The following is a 10,215-nucleotide window of genomic DNA, read 5'->3' on the forward strand; positions in this document are numbered from 1 at the left end:
AAATGTAGTCGATCATGAGAAGAAAAACTATGATACAAGAGAAATAAGAGGCAAAAAGACGAAAAGGAAAGAAGAGTCGAATCGTCCTAGAGAAAGATTTTATGATAAAAGAACCAGATCACTAAATTCTCATGAGGGTTTTGTCTTTGAGAAAGAAGACATAGTCCTCATGATGAATCCATTGTTGAAGGCTAGTACAATTGAACTGCCTCTGTCTAAATGCCCTGAAGAGTCATCGAAAATGAAAGAAAGAGACTTCTGTCATTATCACCATCTGGTAGGGCATCCGATAGAAAATTGTTACACATTGAAATGAATTATACAGAGAATGATAAATAGGGGCAATATAATAGTTGGAAAGGAGAAAGAGAAAGACAGAAGAACAATAATAAATGTACTTACTGTGCAAGAGAATTCTCATGGAAGAGCAAGAGCAGAGCATCAAAAAACAACAGGGAAAGTTGCAGTAATTGCACTATGATTAGGAAAGAAAGTAGCTAGCCCACCAAATCCTAAGGCTGAAAAACTAAAGGTAGAAATGAACAAGAATTACTCCAGCAGCAGCAATGACAAGAAAAAAGAAAGGAAGGAAGCAGGGAAGGTGACTTATGACATCGTAAGTCACCTGAAAGGTATACTAGCTCGGTTAAGTGTTTTTTATGCCCTAAGATTGTCAGAAGACTCTCGACAAAGTTTGATTAAAGCCTTATCTGACGATGACGTTAGAGAGGCATTGCTGACAGAAATAAAGAATGAAGAACGCAAAGAATAGGAAGATTTTATGCCAGTTGTCTCCTTTTCTGACGACGACCTAACTTGTGATAAGGAACACAATAGGTCGTTGATGATCATAGTCATATTTGCGGTAAGCAGGTCAAGTGAATAATGCTCGATAATGGGTCTATAGTGAATCTATTACCACTAACAGTACTATATGAAATGGGATATCGCCGCTCTAATCTACGCCCTAGTGGAATGATGATATAGAGCTTAACCAAGATGGATAGCATGTGCTTGGTAAGATTACAATAACACTAGAAATATGAGACATTACGCCTAAATCGTCACTTAGGAATGGTTTTAAACCATTCCTAAATGCTTCAGGAATGGTTTAAAATCGTTCCTAAATGAGGCATCGCAAAAAAACAAGAACGGTTCAAGACCATTTTGGGTACCGTTTCAAATTTTAGAGATGAAATTTTAGGAACGGTTTTAAACTGTTCTAGTGCCAACAGTCACATTTTAGGAACAAAATTTTAGGAACGGTTTTAAACCATTCTTAATGTTGCTAATGGTCAGAATGTAGGACGGAATTTTAGGAACAAAGTTTATTGCATTCCATCAAAATAGAGATTAATCCAAAGAAAAACGTAAGAAAATAATAGAAGTACAAAATTGGATTGCCTGTTGAATCTTTGACAGTAAAATCTAACGTCTTTCTTCCAAACCTGGAAAATAAGCGAAGATGTATGATCACCATGTATGCTTAACATTAAAAGGACAAAAAGAGTAGGTAATGATGAGATTGCTTAGATGTTACCGTGGCTAGGCCATTAGCTGATTTAATGTTGATATCGAAAAGCATCTTGACAAGACTGAAATGGCCATCCATAACTTTTGGCAATGAGAAAAATGGGCATAACTCTTCCTGTAGAGTTAAAAATAGAAGAAAACAAATAAACGATTTGAACAAGACTTTAAGTAGCTTCTTTTACCACAAAGAACCTCATACAACAAATAAACCATTTTTTTCTGACTCGTTCCCTAAACATTCATTCCTTAATTTGCTAAGAAACCATGACAGTGTGTCGTGTCCAACTCACAAGTGAGATAAGAACGGGACCATCAATTCACTGAAAACTGGAAGGACTTTCAATTTCATGTGGAAAAAAAAAATCAGTTCAGGTTAGAGCAAACCATAAATGATACAAAATCTACTTGTTTCTTGGACAACACAAGTAAATAAGGAAAAGTCTAACAAGAACATTAAAAAAATAAACGACATCAAAAAAATAAACACGAATTATATTTCAACTGCGGAAACATGAAATTCTGGAAAAAAAAAAATCTAATATAGATACTAAAATTAGCACTCTTCAAAGTAGGTTTTGTAAATGAAATCCAATGCACAATATCTTGTCAATCCTTTTCACTAGAAAGCTACACATGAGATATTTTAAAAAGAAATCTTGCTAATAGAAAAATACATGAGGTAACTAGATCGAGGTAAGTAGAAGATTTACCCAATGTTAAGTAAGAAGGCATTGCATTTTTTTGAAATTGCATCACGGTAAGACTTGGTTGTGTTCATGCTCCAACACTCATAGACATGAAGCAAATAAAAAACTAGTTCTTGTTTTTTCATCTAACTACATTGTGAAATTATGATATTTATTGATACAAACAAGTCAGGGAACTTAACTTAAAAAAGCCGCTGGGTTTGACATCTTGTATCCAGGCCCAACCCTGACAGACATGTCCTTGTTCAAGTCAGAAAGGTGCAAACATATGATCTTTCCAAAATGGAGGTGCGAGAAGATTGCACTGTGCTGGGTAAACAACGCCGCAAATAGTAGGCTAAACCATCACTGAAAGGTACACAATACAGACAATGATTCTGTCTGTCTAAAGTCTAGACAATTACAATCTGTCACCATATGGAACTCTGTAGAGCATAATACTCCCATGCATGCCACTATAAATGTGTCATAGATGCGCCCCAATCCAAACCCGTACAAATGGTGGCCCCATGAAAAATCATAAAACTTGGGTCAAACGAAACATACAAATTTCTAGAATCCTGGATTTATACCTTGACTAATATTCAACCACAGCCCTTGCAGGTGGAAGTTTGTCTGTCTGTTTGTCCTTAGAGTAGGTGTAGTTCACCATTGCATTCTTCACTTGTAAACATGGTGGGCTCTTATCTTCCTTGCCAAGCTTTATCAACTCAAATTTTGTACATATTGCTAAAAGCCAATCACCATCCTATCTTAATAAATAGCATTTCATGCTTCTGTAACTTCAGAATAATGTATATAGAACAACTTTCTGGAAGCAGGAAAGGAACCAGGGAATTAGTGGATGTCCTATTCAAAAAGTATATACAAAAATGATAGGAGACAGAAAATGGGGATCCACACCTCTTCAAATTTTAGGAGAAAATGGCATCAACATGTGAGAATATTATATATATGGGTTATCATTAATTGTAAAATACTATGTATAGAGAAGCTCTAAATAAGCTTCTTGTATAGTCTTGTAGAGTGGTTATTTAAACCCACCTTTGGGTTGAAGCAATACAGAAAAATTATCTCCTAATTCCTAAGTTTACACAAAAAAGGCCTCTACATCAAGCAGCTGCAGGTCATCCACCCCTTCCCCAACACCCACAAACTTTACAGGAATGCCAAGTTCATCCACAACACTAACCTACAAGTAGAAATTAGGTGTTTTTCTGTTGATGTTGGGCGGAGAATAATTCACCTTTTTTTTCCCATTTTCAATGAACGATAATAATTCAGTACTCTTTTTGTTTGACCATCTTGTCCACAATAATGAAAAATGCCAAGAACAATTAAGTAAACAATTCCAAGTCTTACAACACAGCAACCTCGAGCAGAACCATCAAGCTTTGTCAGGATCAAGCCCGTGATTCCAACTACCTGTTGGATTTTTTCAACCACAATCAACAACTCAGCCATCAATGTGTCTGCATAATGCTCATACTTACAATCCTCTTATGAGGACAATATTATGACGTCAGCAACTTCCATTAACTAGTGGGGAAACCCAGGTAAACACTACACCAAAATCGTCATTTAGGAACGGTTTTAAACCATTCCTAAATGCTTCAGGAACGGTTTAGTACCATTCCTAAATGAGGTGCCGCAAAAAATCAAGAATGGTTCAGAACCGTTTTGGGTACCGTTCCAACTTTTAGAAACGGAATTTTAGGAACAATTTTAAACCGTTCTGGTGCCAATGGTCACATTTTAGGCATAAAATTTTAGAAACGGTTTTGAATGCTTATTAATGTTACCAACGGTCAGATTTTAGGACAAAATTTTAATAATAATTTTAAAACTACAGATATGGAAGTCTCTTCACCCTGTTGATCTCACTTGTACACCTGCCTGCAGGCATGTGCAACATCCAACAGATAGGCCCCAACAAGTTGGTACAGTTCAACACCAAGCAGGCCAGGAATTTGTAAAACATCGACCATGAGCCTTTTTCTGAACCATCCATTTTTTGTACATGTAGAGGCACCTAATGAGTGGCCCAGCATGTTTCATAGGCCAGGGTGCACAGAAATGCCCAACAGAACAGTTCGGTCTCACATAGGTGCACGTGAGCCTGGAGATACCTATGCATTAGGAAGTGCAGGTAAGAATAGCAAATCTATGCAAGTTGACTAAGAACCAATATTCAAAGATTCATACTCAACCCAACAGATCTCAAAGTTCATCAACACCAACCTGATGAAGAACTCAAGTCTATATAAAAATTGCAGGAGTCAACACAGACTCAATAGAGTTTATGAAAACCAATGGTAGGAGTTAGTAATTGTAGCCTAGAAAATATGAAAACCAGATGTAGGAGTTGGTAATTGCAGCCTAGCCAATCTGAGAATACTCAATGGAGATCTCAAGTCAATTAGTGAGTCTGGTACATTTAATAATTAGAGTGGATTTTACATAATCATAACTATGGGTCCTATAAAAATAAGGCCATGTCTCTCTCACAACTGTGGCATTAGAGGGATCAGGTCTTCCTTCGGCGCCACTTCAAAGGCATTCTAGTACATGTCATGAGCTATTAATCTTGTGCACATCCCTTCCTATAGCGGCTGGAAGTATTGATGTTGTTGTTGCTGCTGTTGGGCTTGAATCAGCTGCCTGAAGGGCTGGAGAAGGCCTAGAGAATGTTGTTGCCTGCTATTTGACATGGGCACTGCCTGCTGTTAATCCTGTGCACATCCCTGATAACTCTGGGCTCTTTAACTCAGGCAAACTGCATTGCTCAACAACCACCAGACAACACTAAACAATCAGGGGGGGAAAATCTACTTTCTCCTTCACATGAACTCGTAAAGGATCTCAAGTTATAGGATTATCACCTTCGCATTTTCTTCGCAATGCTTTACAACTGCTAAAATGTTTGAGTAATGACCAGCAGGCCAGGTTCTAAACTAGCAGCTACGGTTGAAGGAGCCAGAACGCTTGCGTTTTCAGCAGGTAATGGTGTGATCAAGGCTAAACTAATAAGAATAGATCGGCACCAAGCAACAGAAACATGCTGATGTTGGTCTGTAGATGATGTTTGTTCAATTTGAAATGGTCACGTTGAAGTAGAAGCTCAATTTGAAACAGGGTATTTGAAGTAAAAGTCATTGTGTCATGCACAAACAGTAATAATAATAGTAAAAATTCATTTGAAGAGGAACTTCAGGCATGTATGGTCAAGCTATCCCACCTGATTATCATTATGGCCCACATGGCTAGCAGAGCTGCCTGATTTCCTGGCCATTTGGGACACATGAACTGCCATAAGTACAATAACAAAAACGTATCAAATTCAAATTCAGTGAAATCATGAAAGTAGAAGTTTCAGTTGTCTAGACCATTGATCTATTAAAGGGATAATCACATGGAATCACTCCAATGGGGATTTTCATCGCATTGCATCACACCATAAGAAAGAAATAGTTGTACCTAAGATTCATTGAAACCCAAAATTCTGTTGTCACTCTTCAACAAGCAGTGTTAGTCGATTGATCTTGATCACCTCTAGCAATGAACCAAACTAGAAACATCCTTTTGTTTCTACAGGAATAGAATAACAACCTGAAAATTATGAATACCGCGCTAGAAAACATGAATAGAATAACAACTACATGGTACCTATCCTTGTAAAAAGAATATAACTCATCTAAAATAAATTTGTTTCTAGGGTTTTCACCAAAATCAGCATGTGAAATACCTGGTACATGTTGGGTCCATCACCAACCAGTCCAAGCTCAGCCATATAAGGCCTGGCACAACCATTAAGGCATCCAGTTACCCTTATTACCACTAACTCATTGTACTTGAGGCCAACCTGTAACAACAAAACACCATTTTCAAGTGTCTGGGTGACCCCATGGAAAAACAGGTTTGATGCATATTTTCTGTTCATTTTTGAATTACATACAAAAAAAAAAAAACACGTGAGTATATAGCTTTATGGCTTGCCTTATCAAATATAGCTCGAACCTGCTTGAGATTGTCAGGAATTCCACACTCAACTTCTGCTATTTCGAGAGGGCATAACGGAAGTGCGGGACATGCCATTGTAGTTATATTGAGTGGATCCACATACCTAGGATTCTGTTCACATAAAAGATAGTCAAGATCTGCTGTGAATAAAAGACATTTGCAACAAGTAAAATTTTCATCAAAAATTCTGAAAGGAATGAATTTACAAAATCTTCATCTATCCATCCTCTATTTATTATCCTGATTAGTTTTATTCTCTTCATTTTGTTTAATTTTAGCCCTAGAATTAGATACTTAAATCTTTTCTGAAGTTGACAATTCAGTTCTAAGCAAAGTTGGACCTCCAGTGCAGCCATTATCAACATGGAGCCCACCAAAACATTGCACCATTCCCCTGCAGGAGGATACATTAAATGATTAGAGAGAACAAATAGGAAAGAGAGGGAAAAAAAAAAGAAAAGCATGCCACACCTAATATATCAATAAGAACCTAGGCAAGATAATGAAATAATCGAGATAATATAAATCTAGCTAATACATGTTAAATTCTATAGAAAACCAGATCTATAGATAAATCCTAAAGAGAGGAAGTAAGAAGCAGAACACATCGGTTACAAATCTGTGGGTATGGGTAGGGTAGAACATAACCTGATCATGCCAGCCCAGATAGCTCTTGAATTCCCACTCTGGTTATTCTCGGAAGGGCTCAAACTTCTTTCCATAATGCTACTCAGCAACAGTCCTGAACTTCTCGATTCCCCATTCATTGATCAAATACTTCATTCTACTGTATTTCCGATCATCCCATCTCCCATTCTCTCGTTGTGTAATGACAATCGCTTTGACAACAAACAATATATCCTCTTTCGGAACGTAACCTAGTGGCTCACCCAGACGGGGGAAAGTGGTCTCAATGTTATGGCTCTTCCCATACCACCTCCAACCTGCAATTCCATGATGGAATCAAGCATTGGTAATGGTAAATGAATCAAATTAGATAAGTAAGAAAGCAGAGACAAGGCATACACAAAAATCATTTTTGTCATACGTAAATGTTGAAACCTTGAGGTTCCCCTTCGGAATTAGAAACTACTACAACACTAATGTTATTTGTGAGAATATCTAGTGAGTTATCCATAGGAATTGTCACTGGAATCTTGAACTTTCGAGGCAGGAACTAGGTGCCGTAAATGGGCTCCAGAGAGTCAGGAAAGTTCGTGCCATGGGAATTGTCATTTCGAGCCTTCACCACTTCCATGGCCAAGTATCTCCTATACAGATACCTGAAAATAGGCAACAACGATGCAGTGTTAGCCAAAATGGTAGAGTCTACTTTCAGTAAAGTGTTTTAACTGTGATATAATTCCTTACCATGAAGTGATGATCGAAGCCATCAACACATTTGTCACAAACCTGCATTACATCTATCATGTCCAGTCTATAGAAACAACTAATCAAGTAAGTTATACAATCAAAACATATATATAGTTCAAAACATATATTTAAGACAACGAGATTACCACATGTGAAGCCGCATTACTGTGAATAAAACCATCCTTTCTTGTATGGGTTTTAATCCATACTTCAGTCCTACTAATAAGGGTGTCTCCATCTTTCTTTGGGCGTTGCTATATTTGAATGAATTTCACATTGTTAGTTATTAAGAATACAAAGCAACTAAAAAATTTAAGTTACATATAACTATCAATACTTACCATTTCTTCCTCGATTCTCGCATGGCCATGCCTACCACTCGTATGGTAAATTTTTAAATTTTTCCTATTCTTGGTTTTTTTTTTTCCTTTGTTCTACAATTCTGGGATCCGAATTATGTTCAATGAATATTTCCCAATCTTCAGGCCTAACTCTTGGTGGATGGTTGTTTAATTTGGAATCAAGATTTGAATGACGATCAAGGTACTTCATCCTCAATTTACACTTGTACTTCCTGAACATATCGGACATGCTTTTAAAGCATTTCTCCTTGTAAGACTGAGAAATAACAAACTCGTCCTACAAGAAAATTCGAGATTGAATTTAGTTGAAGCAAAAAAAGAATAATGATTAATTTATATCATAAGAAATTTTGTTGTATGTTACCTGCAAGAGCTTCCAAAGTTCTTCTTTCTTACTCATTGGCATTGTAAGTCAATCCTTGATGGCAATAGAGACATGGGTGTGAACCAACTCTCCACTTCTTGTAGTCAACCTATGTGAGTGTTCGCCCACAGGTAGTCTAAATGCATTTAAGCTAATTACAGGCTTATTTTTTTACGACGATGAAGTTCCTAACACATACAAAACTTATGTTGTATCAAAATAATATTATTTAAAATAATGTATTAAATAATAAGGTAATGAAGGAATTGTATTTACCTGCATTTTTTGATGCATGTGCTTATGAAGTTGACACGTTCTCCTCGACTATTGACATGTCCCAGCTCACCTATAGATATAAATTTATATAAGAAGAAATCATCATACAAATAGAAATTCATTTATCAAATGAATCAACACAAAGTATGATAACAAAAAATTTACCTATAACTCGTAGCCAATTTCCTTTATAATATTTTTTAAATATGTATTCTCGCCCCCAGAAGAGGAAAACAAAGTCGGATCTTCAAGTGTGTCCACGTCTTTCGTCAATATTTTTGGTGACATTAAAACAACATACCATCCAGGCCTTATTTGATCCTTGGAGTAGAATACTTGACTTGCTTGGGATGCAAGTATGAATGGTTCATCTCCTTTTTCTCATGTCCTTTCAATTTCTTCATATTTACCATTACCAAATTTGACTCGGGATCAACAATACATCCATTGGTCTTGTCTTCCACTCTGACCCAATCACAATAAAAAACCGTTTGACGAAAGACAGTGTAATCCAACTCAATTATCTGTTTTACTACTTCATAATAGGTACCCTCATCTTCTTTGTAATTCTTATCTTTAGCACTTGCCCTGTATTTAGTGATGGCTTTCATGGACACCTCACTATTTTATGTTGACTTAGTAGTCTCGTATTCACTTGGAGATAATACAAAACCATTCACGCGATACTTGTTATAGCATTTTACCTTAAACGTAGGGCCATCTACTAATCGTTTCAATGTCAACTCGCCCTCAACAAACTCCAACTGTAAATAAGAAAAAATTAATAACTATATATGAACAAATATGTCAATTAAATGAATAATTAGAAAAATACCTCCTTTCATAACCAATTGATGAAATCATGTTCATTGTTCTTCGACACACTACCCTTTCTTCTTTGCCCCTTTGAAGTGGTCAGCCTAAATATATTTCATACTTCCTATATGAAATATATGTAAGTAATTATCCAATTACTACACATGATTCGATATTTAAGAGAATTTATCTACTTACCTTTTCCATTCATAAATTCCATCGTAGCAGTGTAGAACCTATCTGCGTACTTGTTGATGTTATATGTTAGTTAAGTATATATTCTTGCCATTATCCATAGGCTCTTCATCCCACACCTTATCCTCGTCCAGGAACCTTTGACACATATGCTTGTGACTTCCTTTCTCAACATTTGGCATGTACTCCATACAATATAAAATAGATTCTTCTACAATATAACGCTCTGCAATACACCCTTCAAGATGTGTTGTATTCTTTACGTATCCTTTATAAATCTTCATTAACCTGATAGAGGCATCCAATTAATAATATATTATCAATATATGATGACAATGAAGTCTAAATGAATCACATCAAGGTTAGATATTTACCGTTCAAAAGGATACGTCCACCAAAATCTAACTCGACCGCAAGTTAATGCTTCGTCAGCTAGATGTACCATAAGGTGAACACTAATAACAAAGAATGAAGGAGGAAAAAAATTCTCCAAAACACATATTTTCACAACAACACGTTCTTTGACGACAATGATGTTATCTGCACTAATTGTTTTCGAGCACGGGAC

The 10,215-nt window shown here is 36.4% G+C and overlaps 2 long non-coding RNA genes across 3 annotated transcripts; both read right to left on the reverse strand.

The window, feature by feature from the left end:
- Positions 1 to 5,698: 5,698 nt before the first annotated feature.
- LOC131234927 (uncharacterized) lies at positions 5,699 to 7,737 on the reverse strand. Of its 2 annotated transcripts, XR_009165842.1 has the most exons (5): positions 7,632 to 7,737; positions 7,309 to 7,543; positions 6,909 to 7,204; positions 5,986 to 6,654; positions 5,699 to 5,828 (listed from the first exon to the last, which is right to left on the reverse strand). It is a non-coding gene; the product is annotated as an uncharacterized LOC131234927 (long non-coding RNA). The 2 variants fall into 2 exon arrangements; XR_009165841.1 differs by having other exon boundaries at positions 7,309 to 7,737.
- Positions 7,738 to 8,370: 633 nt separating this feature from the next.
- On the reverse strand, positions 8,371 to 9,270 carry LOC131235579 (uncharacterized). The gene is made up of 3 exons (XR_009166221.1): positions 8,802 to 9,270; positions 8,637 to 8,706; positions 8,371 to 8,548 (listed from the first exon to the last, which is right to left on the reverse strand). It is a non-coding gene; the product is annotated as an uncharacterized LOC131235579 (long non-coding RNA).
- Between the last annotated feature and the right edge of the window lie 945 nt (positions 9,271 to 10,215).

Source organism: Magnolia sinica, chromosome 19 (genome assembly GCF_029962835.1).
Source record: "Magnolia sinica isolate HGM2019 chromosome 19, MsV1, whole genome shotgun sequence".
Lineage (NCBI taxonomy): Eukaryota > Viridiplantae > Streptophyta > Magnoliopsida > Magnoliales > Magnoliaceae > Magnolia > Magnolia sinica.